Source organism: Lepeophtheirus salmonis, chromosome 1 (genome assembly GCF_016086655.4).
Source record: "Lepeophtheirus salmonis chromosome 1, UVic_Lsal_1.4, whole genome shotgun sequence".
NCBI lineage: Eukaryota > Metazoa > Arthropoda > Copepoda > Siphonostomatoida > Caligidae > Lepeophtheirus > Lepeophtheirus salmonis.
Window position 1 is genome coordinate 38,596,151 of NC_052131.2, and position 24,952 is coordinate 38,621,102.

The following is a 24,952-nucleotide window of genomic DNA, read 5'->3' on the forward strand; positions in this document are numbered from 1 at the left end:
ATATACCAAATGGCTTTCCTCATAATTTTTTAAATAGACAGAATCTACCGCGGAGGAAAAAATAAAAAGTAAATTTGAATGTTGGTGAGGTCTTCTTTATGGGAATGAACAAAGCTTTAAAAACTGAACGACGTAGCTCAATGGACAACGCGCTCGGTATAAATTATTATCTTGAACTCAATGTGTATAGGTTCACGTCTCAGTTGTTCCTAGAGAAATAAATTTGCTGTTTGTATATGGTCTTCAAATACAATTCCTAGGTCCAATGGAGTAAATGTAATACTATAATTTTTAATTATACTTAATCAGTGTAACTCTATCTGGAATATTAAAAAAGAAGCTTTAAAACAAAGTGCCAAACTTATCATTGGCTTGAGTGGATTCCTGGCCGTACTGATATATTTTCCCCATACACAGTGATAACACAGATGATCTTTCTCGTCTCTCAAGCATACCATATTTTTTAAAACATTCCCAAAGACGCAATTTAAACAATATTCCCATCTCTACTAATGAAACCTCATGACTCCTAAGCGCCTCTCCTCTCAAACATTCTTCAAACTGTCAGGGTTACCATATTCTTCATTTTTTGGTTCTTTTTTTTTTACATACTTACAATTTACAAGCTCATCTATGTATATTGGGGGATATGGGGAGTTGGTACAAATTATTTTTTTGGTAGCTTACTTTCCATGTAGAAGTTCATAAGAATATGATACTTTAATATGCTTAAATATGCATTTATATAATATAGTTTAATTTTTTTTAAACTAATAAAATTCTTAATTTGTATGTATATTATATTTGCAATAAACAAATAATTATAATTTATAATTGGATTTTTTATGGTTTATTTTACTTTGCAAAAAATGGATCAAAATAAACCTTCCAAATAATACAACTTTTAAATTATATTTAATAGAAATTAAACTCTAGATCAAACAAATTAAATTTCTGCAAAATGTGTGTCAATGGCTATAACAGAAAAGATTCAAATCATATAAAGGATATACCTAATCAAATATGTTTATCTATTTTAAAATAATCAAGGGAGATCATACCAAACAAATGTTGTTTAAGAAGGAAGTACACATACTCATTATTAATAAAGCTATTGAAAGGATATTTTAAAGCTTCCTAACTTGTTTAGGAGATCTCTGTTTTAAGACCCATTACGATTAGCATATGTACAATATATGGAAAATTGTGTCAGTTCTTATTTGAGACAGAAGAGTGGAGTCCCATCCAGTTTAAACTTGGTCCAGTTCAGTTCAGCATGTCAGTCCTAAAAACTTATAAAGATCGGTCCTTGATGACGTCACTCAACTATATTTATTCATTTTTTTATCAGTTCTAGTATTGAGAGTCCGAAGAACAGGTTCTAAAGACTGATAGGACTGGTACGAAGATTGCACTGAATAAATAAGGACTGTCACAACATGGATTAGTTAGGATCAAATACATTTCTATCAATAAGTTTTATGAACAATATTTTTCCCGCAATGGCCGTAGTGTATAATTGAATATTACCCCCCCCTCCCTCGGTGAAAAGAGAAGAATAAGGGCGACTACGTCACAACAATAAAACGATGTTTAAAAGTCGGTGTTAGGAACAAGGAATTTCTTGTCTTTTGATTGAATTGTTTATTTTTCCCTTAACCGCTCTTCTTTCCCGAGAGTCCTTTACCTATAACTTACTACACATCCTCTAGTAACTCACTCTTACACCTAAAGCTATTTGTTCATATTATGTATATAGGAACACCGCTCATTTGAAGTGATGTTAAGCTCTTTGAACTTCATAGTCCATGCTCTAGAAAGCCACAAATGTTCAACTAGAAATTGAATTTTGGCAGAGAAGTTAGTTACTGATGGGTCACATAGAAAAATTTGAGATTAATGGGTGCAACAAACAAAAAACCGTCTCATTTGAAATACGTTCAAGACAGCTTTTATGGATTAATCGTTGATAACGTCATGCATATTTCCATACAGTGGGCTTCGGTATTATAATGATCTTATATGAAGTTTAAGGTGTTTGAAACGTGTATTACTCGTATAATTGGGAAATTGATTAAACTGGGGTAAAAAATAAAGACAATTATGTAGCATTTTCTTTGATTTTGTGCAATGTAGTTGGTCCTATTTGAAAGATTTAAATTTTAAGAGTAAATTTAGGTACAGGATCGTGCATTACAATTAAAAACAAACTTTGATCTCATCCATATCACGTATGAGTGCATCATTTTTTCCTGTTCATTTATGAGATTTAGTGACAAATAGAATAACTTTGCGTTTGCTTTCATAATTAGTAAGCTGTCGAGATGGAGAAACACTATTATTCGACAAGTAATGTTTTGCTAATTTGAAATTTTCAAAATTCTGTGAACGCAAATAACTCCATATGGTTATGGAAAATAAAAAAAATATATATGAAGTAAAATGGTTAAGCGCCTTTTTACTTTATAAATTCATATAAATGCAAATATTGACATGTGAGAGTAGAAATAGGGATAAAATTTCATTAAAACCAAATTAAAATCAAATGGTACCCATCCCACGGCCTAAGACAGTTGGGAATTTTTGATTTCATTCCCTAAGCTTTTATTCCTTGAAAAAGGGCAACAAAGAGAAAAATAGAAAGCTAGGGCAGATAATGCAAAACTTTTTTATTTAAAACTATGTATATTCAAAAGATCTACTAATGATAAAATCAGAACTTGACTGTAAAATCAATATTACCAACTCTAGGGCAGTTTATGCAAGATTACTATTTTTCTTTATGAAGTAAAATGGTTACTCTCTGGAAGAATTGAGGCAGTAATTGAGGCCCATGGAGGTGATATTGAAGAACTATATTTCATTACCACCTATGTTATTATATAAAATAAAATAAAATCGTCACAGTCTGGATGAGGTAAAATTTTATTCCTATTATACTAGAGCACCTCCCTTTATGCATAATTGACGTAGACTGGAATATGCTCAATATGTTGACATATCATGATTAACCAGCTTTTGAATTCTGCATATGCCCATTAAGATGCAGAAAAGTGCAACATATTATTTCCTGTGCACAGTATTTTTGTTTGTTTCAGGGATGAAAGGAGGGAAGAAGCCTACCCATTTGGCTGGCTAGTTCTACATATATAAACTCCCTCCCTCCTTCTTCTTATCCATTCAACATAAGAATCTATTATAATTGAATCATTTTATGTATACTCGTACACATCCTGGTGAAAGGGAAGATGACTCAATTGAATAATGATAATTTATTCCATTTTTATTTCGTTTGAGGAGGATAGAACAAAAATATAAAAACATTATACATAATATTCTCTCCTCCATTTTAAACATAATCATTCTCATCGTCTTCATCATGAGAACGACTACTCATGTCACGGGCCATTGAATATATGTATATATAAAGTCTAAACTGATCATAAATTCTGTTACAAAGAGAGTGAGAGAGAAAGAGAGATTTATTGACTTTACATATCCAAAACATCACTAAAACAAATAAGACTATATTTATCCACTTTGATTTGTTCAAAGGGAACAAGGTAAATAAATGCTTCATATACCTATGTGTTGAGTTGTACAATCTAAGCATTCTCTAGGGAGCGACATTTCTTTCAGTTGGTAAACTGAGTAGAGTTTTTTATTTATTTTCCAAAATTGTCATCATCATTATTTTATTTTTGAGGTATACATTAACCGCATGTGCTCATGTAAGGCAAAGTAACTACTGAGGGACTTTCACTTATTATAAGTAAAAGTCCTCGTTGGACAAAGACTAGAATTGAGGATCGATTTCGAATTAATTTCTGTTGAAATTCTTGTTGATCCGGAATATAATGTGTATTTATTTCCTTTCTCTTATAAGTGATTGTTGCTATTCTGATGAATAGTGATGACAGCTTAAGTGGATCTACTCTTAAATATTTTTAAATGCCAAGTCTTACCTTATAAATTTTAGATTTTTTTTATTATAAATTATTATTAGTATTCACAACGTTAAACATAATAAAAGTCTTGCAACTATTTTCTATATGACCCGCAAAGAACCCTTAATTTAAAGATTTTACAAGTGTTATTCAGAAAATCCAAATAAGGAATAAAATGTTGAATCCAAAAATATGAATCTTAAATAAAAGTCGTAACATAGAACAATTGTTCTTAAATGATAGATCCAGCCACTAACTTCCTCATCATCAATCGATCTTCACTGTCATGGATCCAATATTTAAAAGAATAATTAATTCTTCAATTAGGCGTAATTTAGACTAATAACAAAATATTATTGTACATCCAAATACTTGTAGTTTTACTAAACTTAACTCAATTGGTAAAATGATCTACTTAACTATAATGTTTGTGAAGGTGATGCCTCATAGAGAGTGCTCTAAAAATTAATACTTTTTGGAGAAGCAATACAAGGAACGGGACACATTTGAATACACATATTAAGGAATGATACAACCTAAAAACTATTTGTTTACATACTGATTGCAATATTAATGAGTAAAAAATATTCAAAACTACTTTTCGCACTATAGGGTTACTGAAAATGTGTGTTCATATCTAAGGCATGCATCTTATATTCACCAACCATGCTTTATAAAGTGATTAGGAAATACAATCTGTTTATGTCCATAGGTATTGATAAAAGTCTCTACTCAGGCAAGGATTTTCATTCTTTCCTTTTCATCAATAATAATAAACAGAGCCGTGGAGATCTTTTTGGATTGAGTATACACATGCAATGTCATGCTATGACTTAGATAGTAAGTCATGCATTAAAATAGACTCCCAATCCTTAGTTATTTATAAATCGGTCCCATCATAAATAAAAAGGAAAAGGGGGTAGGACAAAGAAAAATATTATGCAATTAAGTTTTGTTTTTTCGCTATTGCATTGAGCCTTTGTTTATCTCATCTGATAATAACAATTATAATAATAATAAATAAGGAAGAGAAGGAAGGAAATGGACGTCATCAGCATCAGAGTAAAGTCATCCGTAGTACATAGTGTTTAATGCCTTCTTTTCAATTTATGGGGAATTATATATCTACAATGTACGAATTGATTGTTATTTTTCTTCTATTTTATGTGTGTGTGTGTGGGGGGAGGGGGTTTTAGTAATCAAAGAAACTAACTATATTGGAAAAATAGATACAAGATACTTGCCGTTTATAAATACAAAAAATGGGCATTTTTAACAGGTTCAAATTTACCATTTTTAGCCTGTCTCAACTGATAAGCCTATGGGTCATAAATAAAATGTAGTCGTAATGTTCTATGACCATAGATACGAGAAAATGAGTGCATCTAACTAAAAAAAAAACAGCCTCTTAATTTGTACAAATCTTTGCACGCTCAAAAATGTTCCCATTTTCACTTCTCTAACTATGATCTTTAATCTAATATAAAAAAACAGAGCACTAGCGGTAGTGCCCAGAATTATTAGGCGTCGGCGAACATACAAATTTTGCTATACTATATATAGATGATAAATCCATAACAAATCCTTACTGCTTTTCATGAGCACACTCAATACTTAGATATTCTCTTACAAGAAAAGAAAAATAATAACAATAGCTAGAGAAAGAAAAATTTAATATCCTTTGATGAGCCAGGAAGTAGTTTTTTCAATTTAATATAAAGTACTTTATTTTTTATTTTTCTAATATGAGTTGAACTAAACGCCTGCGAGGTATAATTTATTTTATGCAGTGCTCCCTAGTGTATATTATAATCCCTTTTTTTCTGTATATAATATTGTTTGTTATACATCAGGGAACACTATAAACTGTGCACTTTGTAACTTTTTTTTTATACATAAACACATTTCAACTTTTCTTTATTAATCTAGATAAACTCTGAGATGTGTTCATAATAGAAAATAATTTAACGGACACTGAATTTTTATTATTCCTATATTGACAAACCAACATTATGCTATTTTCGCATATACGTAAATAGTAGACTCTATTACAAAAAGGCTCATGAAATGAAGAAAATAGTCATTAAATTGCTGTATTTTGTTACTCTTCCCAATTGTCAAAAAATGGGACACCCTGATGAACGTAAATTAATACATACAATATATTTGCATGTATTTAATGTCTAAAAAGTCATGAACATGTGATATCTAACTGCTTTCATTCTTTTTATTTTTTTGAAGGAAGGCTTTTTATTTTTTATTGTAGCTTTTTGAAAGCATGTAATTGTGTTATTAAAACACCTTGTCAATCATTCATGACACATTAATTAATGACATTTATTCAATATACACATATGTGCCTATACCTATATATGTTGTCTTGTTTGTCATTTTATTGTTTAGTTAATAGGAGTACATATGATGATACGCATAGTAGGATTTGTACAAACAAAAAGTCCATCGTGTCTATTAACTCTGTAGTTAATTAGATCGACACGTCTTCAAATAAAGCAATCAGCATGGAGCATAGATATGTTTAACATACAATATGAATGTAGGTTGGTAGATGAGTCAAATTGTAAATCTTACGCGTTTTCGTTATGTAAAAAAACAAACTGAAAAAGGTCATGGTAACTAGTGATGTGTCAGTTCTTATTTATTCAGTGCAGTTCAGTCTTAAGGTACTAGAACTGATTTTAAAAAGAATAAATAAAGTTAAATGATGTTATCTAGGACCAAACTTAATAGGTTCTTTTAGGACTGAAATGGACTGGACCGAGACTAAACTAGACGGGACTCCAGTCTTCATTCCTAAATAAGAACTGATGAGACACTATATATATTGTACATATACTAATCCTAGTGGGTCTTAAAAAAGACATATCATGAACAAGTTAGGAAGCTTCAAAATATCCTTTCAATAGCTTTATTAATAATGAGTATGTGTACTTCCTTCTTAAACAACATTTGTTTGGTATGATCTCCCTTGATTATTTTAAAATAGATAAACATATTTGATTAGGTATATCCTTTATATGATTTGAATCTTTTCTGTTATAGCCATTGACACACATTTTGCAGAAATTTAATTCGTTTGATCTAGACTTTAATTTCTATTAAATATAAATGAGGTAAGAATATTTGGGAGGCGTCACACCGTTTTATTAGATTAGCTTCAACCAGCTATGAAAGAACGCAATTCCCACTATGAGTTTTAAAAAAACAAAGATGGGAATGATTTATATACTGATCCTCAATTATATTCTATGCATAACAAGAACTGATAGCTCCACAGTAAACCACCAGTGTTACTCTTCGTCTTTTATGAGTACACGCACTGTATAATGATTTGTCAATGTTCTATTCAAACCTATACACCAATTGGCGCAGATAAGACCGCATGGGCAATATTTGTCTAGATATGTATAGTTGGCTACGGGACTTATTTTTTGTCCGCTAGAGGCGTCGAATATACTTGAATATTACTTTTTAACTAGCAACAATGAAAGCTCCCCATAAATTTATCCCTTTAACTAAATTTAAAATATGAATTCCGCAAAGAGAAGGAAAAGTTGCAAAGGTCATGAGGGAAAATGATAATGTAATGTCGTCATCGTGGTGTCATTAAAAGCAAAATCTTGCGGAGGAAAAGCATATTAAAAAGACAAGGGATCTAATCAAGCTAAAACTCGGGTTTCCCCCCTGGGTTCTTTCCTTGCTCAAGAATAAAAGACAGAAAAAACAGTATTAAGATTATCAAAGACAAAAAAATAGATCACTCCTTATATCTTATATTTTTGACAACTCTATTGATGGTTACACAATATATATGCCTCGTCAGAAAAGAGGAAATTCCCATCATACCTTTTTCTTGTTCTTTTCGTTTTATTAACTTCATTAATGTACCTAGGTATACACACACACTATATATATATATAAATATATGTATGTATAAGTATTTGATTACGCCTGAATCTTTATTGCCCCATTTTGAGAGAGTAGTGTGTGTTCACGTTTTTTCTTTTTCTTTTTCGTGGAGAGAGTTGAAGAAAAAGGAGAAGGAAAGGACATGGTTATATTATTATATTATGTAGTAGTGGTAGAATAAATATTCTTTTTTTCAAAAAAAAAAAAAAAAAAAAAAAAAAAAATGAACTGAAATATGTTGAGTAAGCAAGTTTCACCCACCCACCACCTCCTCCCTATTGTTCCCTCCTGGTCTCCCCTTTTTGTACCTACAATCTAATAATATGTCCTATATACATACATACTTATTCGATGTGTTTTCATACATCTCATTAGGTGGTAGACTAATGAGGGGTATACAGTAAATGTAATAATACATACATACGATGGGGTACTATTTGCAATTTGTACAAGGGATAGTCAGATTTAATTTTATAGTAATCTTCTTATTTCCTGGGACAATAGAAACCTTAGTACCTATGTATCATGGACCTTTTATCAATTTGAATCCAAATACAATCAAGGGAAAAGTAATGTACAAACCTATTTAATATAAAGTAGGTCCTGCGCATAACAGGGGTCAAACACAGTGGGTTTCGCATAACGCGGTATTTGAAATTATTCTGACTCCTTGTATAGTACGATATATTCCCTCATATCGTTTTTTTAAATATTAAATTAATATATTATAAAAAGCAGTATATTGAGGCAAGCAAGAATTTTTGTATTTGATGATGAGTTTGTTCATAACATACATATTCATATAATAAAAGTGTATAATTTTGCATATTTGCATTCCCCCAAATGCCTTGTAAGTATTTGATTTCCTACACTAGACTTGGTTATTCTTTATTATACAAACTTGCAATTAAAAAGGCTGCTGAATAAATATAACTTAAGCTCCGATTATTTAAATTTTACAGTATTGAAATGAGCGGATTAAAAATCAAGTAAATACCCCATCCATTAAATTTTAAAATTATTTTTCAAGTAACTTGTCAAACATACACTATTTTAAATAATTTATGACGAATAAAATGTTTTCATTGTCTTAACCATACTAAGAAGAAACAAAGGAACAATAGTAAAATCTGAGCATAAAGGACTCATAGGTAATTTTTGAGGCTCTAAAGACCGTGTTAATAGGACAAATGGGGGGGGGGATTGGGCTATTTTTAGGCCTCTTTCACCGTCCCGAATATATAAACAAGTATTGTACTTTTAATATTTTTAGGTCCTTTGTTTATGAGGGGAAAATATGAAACACCTTTAAAGGGTGGTTTGGAGTTTCTTCTTTTATCTAATATATTGTCCTTCACTTTTTTGTTCAAAAATTATCACTTCAACTAGGATTAAATTCTGATTAGCTATGGTTGATAAAACAGGAAAACGATTGATCACATCCTAGACCTCAAACTTTGTCATAATGTGGTCTTTGGGCAGAGGGAAAAAAGTATTAACCCAAAAATAGAACAGTCCAGAATGGAAATCAAATTAGACTTTTTTAGTCTAAATTTTATGCTTTGTGAATTGAGAAAAACAGCGTGTTTTGACTGCCCCTTGTATCAACTGTAAGCAACTGTCTGCTCTATAATAAATTATTTATTTAAAAATTAAAATGCTTCATAAGTTCAAGTTAAAACTTATATGTACAAAATCCCAATTTGTTATTTATAATTACTCCAAAAAAGGGCATCATCATAATTAATAAATTATTGGCTCTCACTTACCTTCGTTCACAACTTGCTTGATACATCCCTTATTATTGATGAGATCATCACAAACCTCCCATTGCCGGTGTCCATCCGCAGATGGTAGTGGATTAGGACGAACATACGGAGATCTTCTTCGTGTCTCAAGTATATCACCGCAGGGCCTTCCCGTGTTACCCCCACACACGTAACATCGTAAGGCTTCCACACCACCGCCTCCTCCTTTCCCTCCGGGAGGATCCGTGAGTCCACACCATAGTAATAACATTGAGAGTCGAAACAAAAAATATGACAAAAACATTTCCAAGTAGGTATTTATTATTACTCTATGTTTTCTAGGGTTGACCATGAATTATTGTCACGTAAGGGAGAAAAATAATCGTTTGTGAGAATTAGAGAGAGAAAAAGGAGGGAGGAAGGAAGGAAAGGGAAATTTGAAGAAAACAAATTCTTGTAAAGGATATCAAATTCTCAAGAATATATCATATATCTTAGAAATAAAATTTCTTTCCATGGGGAGGGAAAAGATGGAACAGATGAAGTATTTTTCTTTGCCAAGAGAGATCCAATGAATAGATAAATAAAATAAAAAGTAAATAAGCCATACAAATTGCTTATTCATAACGTAAATATACATTCAATTCAGTTTATTTGTGTGTGCGGTGGATGTCTTTCTTTGTAGTCAATGAAATTTTGCAATAGCATCAAAATCAGAGTAAATTATTAGTTTTTTTCTTTCTAAATACTAGCATAATGAATACAAAGCTATTCGATATTTATTTATAATTTCCTCCGTACATACATATATTTATAAATTGCAAAAATAAAATAATAATTATTTATTTATTTTATTCTTGCAATTGATGGATCCTCAAAAACCTTGGCCCCAATAAACAGACATGCAATAGTCTCCGATTATAGGGTAAATTATCTTAGTAATCTTTCTTCTAGAAGGAATTAAATAAACGTGAGTCTACTATTCCATATTTGCCATGATGGTACTGACTACTCACACTTGACTCGATCAAAAAATACATTTTTTGATAAAAGTGGGTCAAATACTGTGAACTTATTGTTTCATAAGTCTTAATCTATAACTAACTGGTAGTTTTTTTAATTATCCGAGAATAGTGGTTCAAGAAATTTTACTCTTGAACTCAAGAGACGCGTAGATTCGCGTCTCGGTCGTTCCTAGAGAAGGAATCTTAATGTATGTTGTCTTCAAAGACAATTCATGCTTTAGATGGAGTAATTCTAATACAATAATGGTTCCTTATACTTAATCAGGGAAACTCCATCTGACCAATTAAAAGAACATTATTATCTTTTTTAAGTAGATTGTTTACTTATTTATTTATTACAAAAACTTCGAACACCCAGGCCATCTTACGGATATTGTTGTTCTTTAGTTGGCTCATGCCCAGTTAGAATCATCTTTGAGTCTGTTAATTGTTTTTAATTATTTTCCTATTTAGTTGCCAAAATCTTTAAGGCACAAAATATAATTTTAATTCATAATATCATTGATGAAAAAATCTGTTCACGACATAAATATATGTCCAAATCAGTATATAAAAAATAATTTAACACCTACCCAGGGGGAAATGGGTCTGGTTATTTGTGGACTCTATGCTTTTAATGGCTTAGAAAAAATGTAAAATATGCAATCGTGCATTACTAATTAAATTTATCTCTCTCTCTCTCTCTCATTCTCACTTAAGTACATGGATGGTTTGTTTGTTTGTAGGTTGTATTGTAAACGTTGCTCTTCTTTTCGTATCAAAGGAGGACGAACTATGTATGTAAAGTGTCTATGTTGTATATAAATATGAATTTGGGCTACTTACTAATAAATACATAATAATAGGTAATAGACTAATAATATTGTGATTTTCTCTAAAACATCAACGATATAATATAGAAGAAGATATTGAAGGTCAGAAGAGAGAAGGGGAAAAGAAGACAAAGAAGAAGAATAAGGGAGGGGATGGAAGAAAGAAACAAGTGAACAATGATGACCACCTAAGAAAGTTCTGTCTTGAGTTGTCTAAAAATTAGAGTATGAAGAGAGGAGTGAGTAGCTGCTGTTGCTCTTGGTAATTGTTAGTTTGTTCGTAAGTTATTTTCGTGAGTTAACAAATCCGCAGTGTGTATTATTAGATAGAAATGAGTATTTACTACTGCTAATAATAAGTATGATTAGGTATGCAGTAGTGGGGGTAATGAAGAAATGAAGTTTTTGATAATGATGATGATACAAAGTCCTCCTCTTCCTCTTGATCCATTTTTTGATTAAGAGTCCTTGATAGAAGAATTGATGATGAATTACTCCAGCCGCACGGCCTTACATTTTTTGAGGGGAGTCGTCGGTTTCATGGGAGAGAAGGGTGGTGAACATGAGAATAGATTAACAGATGGCACAGACGGATATATGATGAATCATGGAAACCCTGGTTCTAACAAGATCGTTCTTTACGTTGAGAAATGATGCATATCTCCAGCTTCTAGTGGAAGAGATGAACGCTAAAGACGATGACACTGTGACCATGATGATCAAACTCCTTCTGTAAAATAGATTTGAAAGAAAATTAATACATACTAATAGGTGGGACATATTATAAGTATAGCTACATTAAACATATGTATATGACGATGTGATGATCTGTAATGCATCATATCTCAAACCCCTGCTCCCCCCTAAAGGGAAAAGGCTTATTCTTATCAACTGCTGAACATTTAATAGCTCATAGCGACACCATTTGAAGTTCAACCAATCAGCATTCATAGAGCTCTCTAGCCTCCTCAACCAAATGGTCTATATTTCTACCCAATATCACTCTTTGACGCAACTCAGGGTATTTCTCAAGCATTTGTTCTCTTCTGATAATAATGACAGGCTCACAATGTTTTAAAAAGAAAACCACCTAACTCCGTCGTAAAGGTCCTGAAATAAGCCACAAGTAGTGACGTTTGATGTCCTTTGTAGTAATAAATTTTAAAACTTGAGAGAGATTCCAGTAGAATGAAGTCATAATACTGATGGGGTCACGTAGTAAGATTAGAACCCTCACACCGAAATGATTTCAAAGCTTGAGAGCCCTGTATTTAGAAAACTAACAATAATAATAGGACATAGGTTAGGTACAAGAAAGGTTAATAGAAATACAAGGTGATGCCATCATGTAATTGGGCTTGGCAGAATTTTCAATTTGATGTACCGTACAAACTGCTGGTATAACAGATATATTTTGACGTCATAGAGTAAAAAGCGGTACACTAACAGTAACAGTCAAGAAAGGCGATATATAGCTACACTTGGTAACAGTTATACTATTTGAAGTTACAATAAAAAAGCGTGGAGGAAGTCAAACATCAGTCGGAAAAACGTTATTGTATAGGTAATCTTGTCTTTCTAATAACCTAAGGTACGAGTAAAAAAATCGAGTACAGAAAAAACAAACAAAAACAAAAAAACAGCCTAAATGTTAATTTTATAGAGGCATAAAACAGTGATTCTCAACTTTTTTCACACATAACACCATTCCAAAAAGTTTTGAACCACACACTTATTATGAATTGGAATAACGTCTTAATATACTTGCATATCCACTATTTGATGTACAAAAATGCCAGCTAGCCCCCCTCCATCCAATCAAAACAATACAGAAACTCAAATTGTAAACACTAACGAAAAGTAGGAATTTATCCTGAAAAATTCAAATTACACCGTGGCATCATTTTCTTGTGAAGTAAACTTTGCATTTAGCTTGGACTTATCACAATTCATAAATATTGCTGCAAGTTCTATGAGGTTTTGCCGCGATACTAGCACCTCAAATCAGCTGACAAGACACTAAACATTCCCTATATTGCAATTGTATCTCCAAAACATCAATTACTCATATTATTTTTCTGAGCTGTTGAGGAGTACTCTTTATACGCTATACATGAAGGGAATGTGCACTATCTTTTTTTGACCTACTGAGGGTTGTTTCTTCCATCTCATTAGTTGTAAAGTAGTAATCATAAAGTTTTAATGAATTAAAATTATTTTATTAATTATTAACCCTATATATTTATTACACTGTTAAATCCAAATAATTTGAAATACATATATTATAAATAAGGAACATTTTAATTCAACTCTCTTCATCATTTCATAACCATGTAAAGAAATACCCCTTGGAATATATATAGATAGAAAAATTGCGCATTCTATGTACATAAAAAGTATTCCCTGGTTTATTCATCACTTTTATTTGTGTTGTGAACGTTAATTTATAGAAGGTTTTTATGATACGTTATTATTTTTGATTTTGGTCATCTTCGAGGCTTAGACAATATAATTTAAGGAACTTGGTGAACTGCTCTCGTGTATTTGTATTTCAAAATAGAACTGACAGATAAAATAACTTAAAACTTTAAGGTCTCTCTAAAATCTAACTTTACTATAATATCATAATATCACTTCCTAAAATTTATTAAAATTATGATTTTAGTCATTATACCTTTTTTGTTTACATAGTGAATGTAGACAATTAGTTTTCCAAGGGTCAGATATTATTATCCAATCCTAATTTTCTGGTCCCTAATCGATCTAAAACATAATTACTATCTTGGCCTTTTAGCGTATTTTCAGTATCTCTTAATTAAGTACACATTTGTTTCAAATATCAATGTTTATTATAAGCATCAAGTAGGTACATGGTATTGAATAGAAGTAAGCACCAAGATGGCATCACCTTCAATTATGTTACAATTTGTGACGTGAGTGATTCGCTTAATTGTATTTGAATGACACTCATACTATTTAGCTTTAAACATTTTCCTACCATTAGATATTAAATTATTATGAAAAGTAGGATAGATTTGAGAAAGAGGCACAATATTGGCTAACAACTATCAGTTACTTAATTGAGGGCTATGTATATATATATATACATAGAGTAGTAAATTCCGAGCTTATAAAGTGTGTATGCTGATGAAAGACTTATTTAGATAAGTACACTGACTTAGAAGTTCCCTCCTGAATAATGAATGAATAATTATAACAGCTTTGGAAAATAAAAAAAAACACTATTCAGATAGTCAAAATACTCCTGTTTAAGGTCCTATTTTACAATAGTGTTTAAGTGTGTAAGTTCTTGTTGGACACAGAGTAGAATTGAGGATAAAGATAGGATTAATTCCTGCCTATGTCATTTTTAGATACTAAGTGGTGTTAGTGTGAATTTCCTTACTCTCAAAGCTACGTATTTGTATCTAACTAAGAAAGTGCCATGACAGCTAACCTGTTCTCCTTCCCAACATTCTTCAAACTGTTAGGCTTATAATCATTACCAATTTTCATTTTCTATATTTTTTAAATGGAAAGGTGCAAGGAATGTTTAATTATATGCGGAGGCATAGTAGATATATGTGTGTGCTAAATAAAGTGCCTTCATCAAAATGGGAGTTGGGAAGGAAGAAGATTTTGAAGGTGAAAGTAGGTAAGAAGGAGAAATGTATTATTAATAGTAAGAGCAGTAAAAACTCAATTTCATGAATCTCTCCCAGAGGAGTATTTTACAATGTTAAAAATCCCTATGAAATATGCAAGGATTACGGGGTCAGAATCCCCCATGGCTCTTTTATACATACAAAGATGTATTCTAGTGTAGTGGTGTGTTGTGTATACCTACATTAGATACATAAATATACACTTTTGATTTGCCCGCAATGCGGGCTTCAAATTTTGTTCTTTCTTAACTCCCCTTCTCAAACTCTCTATTCCACATAGCTCTAAAAACAAACATACACGCATTATAATGAATATAAAATATACATTAATCGTTTTCGTCTCTACTGCTTTATGAAGCTAGGATTCAGTGTAGACTCTAGGTAAATATGTACTAGTGTTGAGACTCGGTCCAAGACCAAATTTTCCCTTTCTGTTCCATTTTAAGGGATTTTTCTAGAGCAATTTGCACCGATATTTCCGTTCAGACCGCCATCTCAGACCGTGGACCAAAATTTAATCGTCTTCAAATCCGGTCTCAATATATATATATAGGGAGGGCTTGTAGTCTTCCCAACCCATCAGACTCATTTAAAACCTTGATACCATCATAAACAGTTGATCTCGGCAGCTTCGTAAGTTCAATAATCTCATTTGGCGTGCTCCCGTCACGGTGGCCCACAATAATGGCCGTAATGCGTTCGTATTCGGAAGGTATCTAAATGATTTGGGATTTTTTCAGACACAGTTTTTCCACCTGAATCTGATGAGGAAACTTTCATAAACTTAGATCTGAAGGTTGCCAAGATATTGATTTCTAAATTTGTTCTGGATTTAAAATCCCAAGCCTGTCGACTAATTTTTTTGGTCTCAATCTGTGGACCAATTTTCTCTCCACTCTTGATTTACAAATATGATATTTTGTGCAACACATTTAATTTCATTTGACATTATTATAGGCCCATGCTCACAATTTTTATAAGGCAACTGATGTCATAAACAATTAATATATAGAATCCGTCTAAACCGAACTTTAAATGACATCAATCTAGATCGAGCCCCAGCACTAGTGAATACATATTTTAAAAGTATTTTTTCTTTGAATTTGATTAAGTTATTATTATTCATTTGGAATGTTAAGTCATGCGATCAATCAAGGAGTGCGTTGTAGAAAGTAACTATGCAAAAAAATAAAGAGCAAAGGAAAGACCCTGGTTAAATACATTTACATGTTCTATGTATACACTATACACCCTCCTCTCACACACCATGACACAGATATTTGCATATAAATACCCTACTATGTAACAACACATACATACATAGTTAAAATTTGTTGTTACAACTCACGTACTTAATAATCATATGTACAAACTAGCATAACTAGTGACAGGGATCGGAAAACTTTTTGGTTGAGGGAGCGCTGGACGCCACACATTTTAAAATGTAATTCCCTGAGAGCCATAGAATAGGAACAAGACTAAATGCAAGTAAATGTGTACCAACACTTTTAAAGTACAGCTAGTCTCTGAATTCGTACTAATAAAGTGTATAACATGCATATACAGACATAAAGAAACTATAATAAAAATTATAATTATGATTGAGCAAGAGACCAAAAGGTAGCACATCTCTTCAAGTTGAAGTATCTTTCCCAGAAAGCAGAAATTGAAGGGCACTATTTAAAGAGGATCCGGAGTTCCTGTCCAGCTTCGAAAAGAAGATCAAGAAGGACCCCGCCAAATCGATGAATTTGTCTCGCCAACGATTTCTTTGTAGCTGCTAAGATCATCAAGAGGTCCTTGAAGGGCGACTAGGGAGTGTCTTCATACACGAGGATCTTTTGGCATAGGTCATGAAGGCAAGTTGGCTCGAGAGTCAATATATTATTTATTATTTTTTTGAGAGGGGGGAGGGGCTTGGCTTTTGGATTTCTTTAAAAAATTACATTTTGTCACACTGAAGATAGCAATCCAGATACAGTCATCAAAAGAGCCACATCTGCCTTGTAAGCCATGGGTTCCCGACCCCTGTACTAAGGTTTCTCATTTCCCAGGAAAATATTTTTAAGGATGAATATCAGGAAACACATTTTCAAGCATCATGATGTATATATATATACTATAAGTTAATCCAATCCATATTTAGGGCTGAAAATTTTGTAGAGCATTAAAGAGAAGAAGGAAGGTGGATCATATAATACTCCAAATCTGTGATATTTCAAGCGCACCCACTACAAATGGGGTAGAGATTCTGTGAAATTACTACTATAGGTAACATAACATAAGTTCATAAGGCCATTTGTCTATTCTTATGAGAAAAAAACCCTATTTATTATATTCAAAGAGTGATACATATACCTAAAAAAGAGGCCCGTGATAGGGTTGATATTCGAATTAAATCATTTTTTTAAAACTGTGATTTATGAATTTTACAGGCCTGGTTTTTTTTATATAAGTATATTTATAAGACTATTTAAATCTAATAAATGCTTCTTTTTTTTCTTTTTTTTGTTAAAAATATGACAAATTGCCTTTTGCACTTATGTTATGTCATTGTAGACTTATGCTAGTACTAAATTAAGACCCTTGTAAACATCAACTGCCTGTTATAGGGATTTGGGGGAGAGAAAAGGAATAGTGAGGCGAACCGTCTACATTTAAAATGCCGTTAGTAGAGGGAAAATTTAAAGTATTATATTCAAGTATGTATATTATTATTATTTTATTATAATATTTTTTTTAAATCACACCAAAAAGTAGGTGGGATTTCATCATCCACTATTAAAGAGTATTAGTAGCAACATCTGTTTTTCGTTTTCGAATCGCTAAACAGTGTTTTTTTAGACGTTTTGGTCATCTCTCTCCATATTTTTTCAATGTTCATGTTCTATACATTATTCATTAAGTAATAGTGTATGAGTTGGAATTTTAGTCCCTGCAGATCACATTTTCCTAAATTCCGATGCCCACAATAATAGAGACTTTTAAATGGTAAATTATGAAGAAGCTAATTTTTTGAGGATTATTAGTTTATAAGCAAATGAAACTTAGAGAATAATTAAATAGGGGATTTTGCATAGGTGTAAAACCCCGATAAATCCCGGGAAAAAAGGATCCCAAAAGAGTAACCCTAATACTAACTATATCTGAAATTCTCAACAAGCAGACCGTGGGCCAAGTATAGGTCACAAAAATATTTAATAACAATAATAAAATTAAAATAAAAGCATTTGACGTTGGCATAATAAGTCACAATTGTGTTTTTAGGGCAAGACTGACATGCACTACCCAAATATCTATGGGAGCGGGTGTATCAATTTTCCTCCATTGTTTTTATCGTGCTAGGAAATATCCTCCTTCTTTTATCAAACCCCTCTACATCAAGCAAAATTACCCTTCACTAGTAAAATTGATTCAACCACTTGTTTTATTCTTCAATTACGTACCGGTAGTTGCATAAATACGCGGTATTATATCTCGAGGTTCCATGACCGGAAATAAAAAATTCCAGTAGCAGTAACTCGGTAAATCTTTTGGCTTTGTTTTTGTTTTTCTTACTCGCATCAAACAAAGTCGTTTACGATGAATGACGAGGTCAAACGTCATAGGGTTGCCACTCTCCTCCGCGCAGGTAGGTCTGTCAAGGAGATCATCAAGGACACTGGACTATCCAGGACTACTGTGTTCAAGGTCCAGAAGCTTGTCAAGGAGGGAAAAGATCTGAAGGAGAGTGCCCATACCTCTGGAATGACTCAGGATTGGCTTGCTGCCAACATGCACTTTTGGAACAAAAAGATTTGGCCACCTCAATCACCTGATTTTAATCTCCTTGACTACAGTGTGTGGTGGCAAATTGAGAAGAAAGCCTCTGCTACCCACCACCCGAATTCGGACTCATAAAAGGCTAGTGTCAATGAGCAATGGGCAGTGATGGAAGACCATTACATCATCAATGTGTGCAAGGCCTTCCGCGGGCGCTTGGAGGTTGTCTAACAGCTGATGGCGGTTATATTCAGTAATTATATTAAATTTTATACCAGAATAAATTCTATTTCATTTAATTCTCAAAAAAAAATACTTCATACGAATTTTATTACACATTTAATTATTGTCCATAAATAGTCCGCGTATTTACGCAACTACCGGTATATTTATGAGCACTTAGATCAGAAAATAAGGATTGCCACAATCAGTCTGGATGCAAGCTTAAAAAGATAAATCATAATTCACAAGGAAATTGCCCTCATTAGAATTATATATCATATGTACCTATAAATAAAAATATTCAAATTTCAATAATTTTCATCATGCTTGTATTATTGACTGTCTAATTAAAATCCAAGCTAATATTTCAATAGTGTGGCCCGCAAGATGATCTATTCATTTCATTTTGGCCGACACCCAAAAACTCTTGAAAACCCTTGAACTATATAGTCAAGACAAAAATTATGCATTTAAAAATGTCCATAATAATAATTGATAAATCTTTTATACATTATCGACTTAATAAAGGTGTGGAATTGTACGTATGTACATGTTTTAAACTCTAAGCAGATGATGATAATGCTATCTATAAGCTATAATTTGTAGGTAAGTTTGATTTCAGTACGTCTTATACTATGAACCTCACAAAGAAAATGACTAATTTAAATATAAAAAGCTCAAATACTAGATTTATATTTATACTGTTTTATTTTCGTCTTTTAAGAATATACAATAATCAAAATTTATCTAATTAAATGTTCAATTGTAAGTCATCTTAAAATATTTTTTTTTATAATTTAATTTTTCTTTATGACATGTTTAAATTTATTTAATTTACTTTAATTGTATCTAAAAAAGAAAAAATAAAGGATATTACAAAAAAACCCAAAAAAAGAAGTAATTTATTAATGATATCAAACATTAATATGTATGAATCAGAGGAACAGGCGTAAGGAAGCATAATTTTTTAGAAGATCATTCAAATTTTGCGCGAATACTTGAGACAAAATAAGATTTTTGTTTTCATGTCGTTTTTTGTTTTCTTCAAGATGTACTTTAGGACGGCCTTTGTTCAAAATATTGTTAACAATATTTATTGAATGACGTTATTTCTTTTATATTTTAATTTATTTTTACCATTTTTTTAAAATATATAGTCTTTTTATAAAAGTTTATTCTTCTTGTATATAATGTATACAGTCAAGTCCGCATATAGTCAACGTTCTCTCAGATACCAATTTTTTTATTAGATAAAATACTTTCTATGGGGAAAACATGAAATAAAAACTATTTATTCCTTTTTTTTTGTATCAATATCATAGGAATTCATGAGAATGAAAAAATCCCATGAGGATATCTCCTTCGTTATAGGTACAAATCTTAATAAGCTGTTCTGTATGTTTCTTCTTATACTCATTTCACATTGTTTTTCAGCCAATACATGTCAGTTCCAAAATTACTTATTTTTATAACTATAAAAAAAAATTGTAGTTTAGATTTTCCCCTCTTTCCCAGATATTATATGTTATTTTCCCGAATATACGGCGAATATTAATAGTTTCCAAATAATTGGATAGACAATTGCTAGTGAACATGTTCAACCACGTCTAACTTCAAAACTTGATTCCTATATTACACGTTCAAAAAAAGTCTTTTAAATTAAAATATTGAGCACTATGTACTTAGAAAGGGTTATTTAAAATCACAATTGTAGTAACTTTGGTATTCTTTTTTTCAAAATGATTTTAAATAAAGTACTTCCTATTGGGGAAAGGAGCTACATTCGAGTTAAAATTTAAGGGATATGAACAAAGCACTTATACAGGTAGAAGTGTGCAAACAGTGGGGGGGGGGGGCAAAAATACCAAAGATTTGAATACATACTTTGTTCATGGGCCGTTAGTATCAAAAGAAATGAGAAATGAGCTCGAAAGTAATGAAGTAATGAATCAATAAAAACATATTATACCAAAGACTTTAGACTCTAATTGGACTTCCAATGGGGGCCTATGGTATAAACTACCATAGATATTGCAACTGTCTTTATTCATCTTATACAATTTGTTCTTTTGGGACTTGTAAATTTCAGACTTTAGGGGATAATGATTTGGATCTGGTTTTGTATCAAAGAAAAACAAATAGTCTGAAGTGATTCAAAACATACATAATCAAAAATGTATATCATATTTCACATTCATCTCGGATATCTAAAACAAAATACTATCACAGCATTGATTAGCTCAAGAGAAAAAAAATTAAGAGAGCAAAAATCATTTTGCTTTCGATAGGCATAAAAACTATTCTCGATTTCAGAGCGATCAAAATTAAATCAATATGTTGAGGAAATACTTTAAATTTGCTTGGATTGAAGATCAATAAATATGTACATATAATTAATTTTACATAATATAAATATTTAAATACTTCATATCAAGGCTGAAATTTTTAACTTTTCTGAAGATAAATTGTATTCCATGACTCGAAGTTCTCCACTGGTCTCGCATTCAGAACCTCAATTACAATAGTTCAAAATGGTGACAATTAATACCTAAATTATCAAACATTTAAATCAGTTTTAATCGCTCCAAAAGTTGTTACCTTATTTATGTCACGAAACCTTTCTTTCGGGAAAAAAAACAGGCCGAAAGATCCAAAAACAGTTGGCCGTTAATCAATTCTGAGCCAATATTTCCAAAGTATGAAATGATTAATAAATAATTTTTGAGAAGTTTTCACAGCCTAACAAGAGCTAATTATAATTCAACCAATCAACGATCTTCACATTGATATGGTGAAAAGAAGCAGAAACATCGACAGTTGACAACAAATACACTCAATATATTTATATTTCCGATGTAACACCGTTTCCATAATAATTATAACACGAAAAAACAACACCTCCAAAAGTCTGTGTCATATGTTCCGTGGATATACACAGACTGTCAGTGCACCGAAGTAATATTTTAATATGTAAACACTGGATTTTAATATTATAAGAGCCAGGAAATGAAAAATTGTACCAGTACAAACTTGGCAGATCAAATCTGGGCATAAAAAGAGCCTTGTTGTACTATACATATGCATGTACAGACCGGTAACCCCAAAATATCCACAACTTCTATTATATCTATATGAAGATAAATTCAACAGTTGACTGAGATGTTAATGACTTGCTACAATTTAATTTTGGCCAGCCATGGATTTTGATTTTTTTTTGCAAAATGTTTAATTTTTTTTTTTAAATCCTCCACAAAATCTGATCTTGCAGACGCCCCTGATTATGTATATAAGTTTTACATTTTTATATGGCAACTTGTACATAAAATATACAAATATTAACAGTAGCAACAACAATTTTAAGTCACTTTAGCAAAGAAAAATAAAAGGATTGTTGAATTCATTTAAAATGTAAGTACTTACCTATGAACATGATTAAATGTAACAAGAAGGAAGCAAAAAAGCATAACATATACTAAGTATAAAAAATATTTTCCTAATCAGAATTATATTAAATGTCTCTTTCCCTGGCAAGTTGACCATATAGATAATTTCTCTAGCCAAGAAAAAAGTAAATCACAATTATTTATAAATATATATAAGTACATAATATTATATAAATAGAAAGTAGTCAGAAAAAGAAACTCTCAGATGGAGTACTCTAATAAGATAATTGAAGACTTCTTCTTCTTCCATGTATGTACTTTCATAATTAATTTCTACAAAAACAAAAAATGAACATAATAAAGAGTTCCCTACCTATTGAGTAATAATAATAATTATTATTATTATAATCAAAGGTAAGTGTACATACACTGAATAAACCTATGTAGGTATTATTTAGGTAGTGACAGTTCTTGGAATGCTTTTACAAGAAAATATGATTATTAGTAGATAGTGGTAGGTATGTATGGTGTATTAATATGTGGAAGTAATTACTATGATGTACAGTACATGTGTACAATTTTATATTATATTCATACCATACTAATCTCATAAATTCCAAGTCATCAAAAAATATATGAATATTAGTGTAGGGTTTCGTTCTGAAAAGAGAGCGTAATACCTTTTAACTAATTCCGTCCTTAAAAGAAGTTCAGTGTAAATCGGTCACATTTAGAGTTGGGTCTAACCCAGTGGTTGAGGAACTGGGGTAAATTATCCCAAATGGGATAATTTATAAAAATTTGTGGGTAAAGGGAATGGATTTTTTTAAATTTTTTATAAATATTCAAAGAACCAATCCCCAAAAAAAAAAAATAATAATAATAATATCCTGCAGACATCCCTGTAATAATTTCTGGTAAATTAATTTTACTACAGTCCTTGTGAGGTAATGCTAAAAAAAGTTTTTGTGTCCGAGTTCTAATCAATCTTCTTTTTATAATTACTTTTAAGTTTAAAAATACAAAATGCACAAATTATCCTCAAAAACGTGCTTTTGTGGCTTACAAAAAGTATATGAAAAACACAGTTTCTGCAGCCGACAAAGTGATAGATAATCCAGCATGCCTGAGAGTAAAACATCGTGTCTCAAATAAACTCTAATGTCATATATGGTACAGCCTATGCATACAGAGTTGCCCCAAGACCAAGATCGTAAGCTAGACCCGAAAAGAAAAAACAACAAATGTTGTCCTTTTGACTCAACTTCGAACTCTACTACTCGAAAGTTTTTTGAAGTTCCGCTAGTTGAATAACCCTAATGTTATTAAACCTAATAAAATAGAATCTTATAAGTATCAGAGCTTCTCAACCTATGGGATGCGCCCCATAAGGAAACGTAAAGTAACTCCATTGGGCTAAGAGAAGTGGAACAAATATTCAAAAAGTATATATATATAAACACACTTTGATAATGAATGGCCTATGTCAGAAAGATGGGAAAAGTATGTTCAATTGTTTTCCGTGAGGGAGTGCAAGTCAAATATGTAGCTTATTTGGTGAGCTTATAAATTATTTACCATAATTATATATCAACGGAAATTGAATTTTACTAATGAAAGTTAAGGAATACAAATACTTACATGTCCAGACTCATGCATGATGAGAAAAATCCTTCTAGCCTGATTTTGTATTGAGGGGTTACATAGATAATAGATTGGAGAAAAAGTAATTTCGTATTTTTTGCTTTATTTCATAGGTTTATAAGATGTATTACATTCATCCTATTTAAGTCAAATATACCCCTTCCTGTTCGATAACTTACTTGTTGTCTCCTATTCACCAATGCTGACCGCTTCTGTTTGATCGAGTTGTTCACTGTAAAGTAACTGCAAATTGAGCGAGAGAGAGACAAACACCTCCTTGTATATACTATTGGAAATTTTCTTGGTCGCTTAGGACGCGTTTTTCCCTATCAGAAAGTAAAAATGTATAATAGGTTGAATTTCTTCCTCCACGCTCGATAATTCACGACTGAACCGGCCTAGTGCAATACTCTACAAAAATCATTTGAATTATACACAAGATTATACTTAGTTAAAAAAAAGGACGGGAAATACGAAATTACTTTTTCCCTAACCTAATACTTCCTTTTTTTATAAAGTTTACTCCAGCTAGTTTTTGTCAATTAATAACATTATTTTAGTTAGTTACAATGTCCGGACTTCATCAGGGACTTTCATTTTGCAAAAAAAAAAAAAGTTAGCACGCATCTTTAGAAGAATTCCCTTAATTGGTATAAATAGATTCCTGGATTGAAGTAGATAATACATCAAGAACAAAAAGTATAAAAGTTACATATTAAATTAACTTAATTTCCTTTGCATGTTTAAAAACGATTACTAATAATGAGCTAAAAAATGGATGGTCCAAAATAGCAAACTAAAGTTCAATGCACGCCTA

The 24,952-nt window shown here is 31.4% G+C and overlaps 1 long non-coding RNA gene across 4 annotated transcripts in view; it reads right to left on the reverse strand.

Moving 5' to 3' along the window:
• LOC121127065 (uncharacterized) overlaps positions 1–24,952 on the reverse strand; it is a 60,688-nt gene that overhangs the window by 26,705 nt on the left and 9,031 nt on the right. Inside the window, exons 2-4 of one of the 4 annotated variants that reach the window (XR_011782892.1) lie at positions 11,473–12,189; positions 11,350–11,395; positions 9,644–9,960 (exon numbers count right to left, since the gene is read on the reverse strand). This is a non-coding gene — a long non-coding RNA (uncharacterized lncRNA). Of the gene's footprint in view, positions 1–9,643; positions 9,961–11,341; positions 11,420–11,472; positions 12,190–24,952 lie in introns of all 4 variants that reach the window. The other 3 variants (XR_011782893.1, XR_011782890.1, XR_011782891.1) reach the window with 3 other exon arrangements.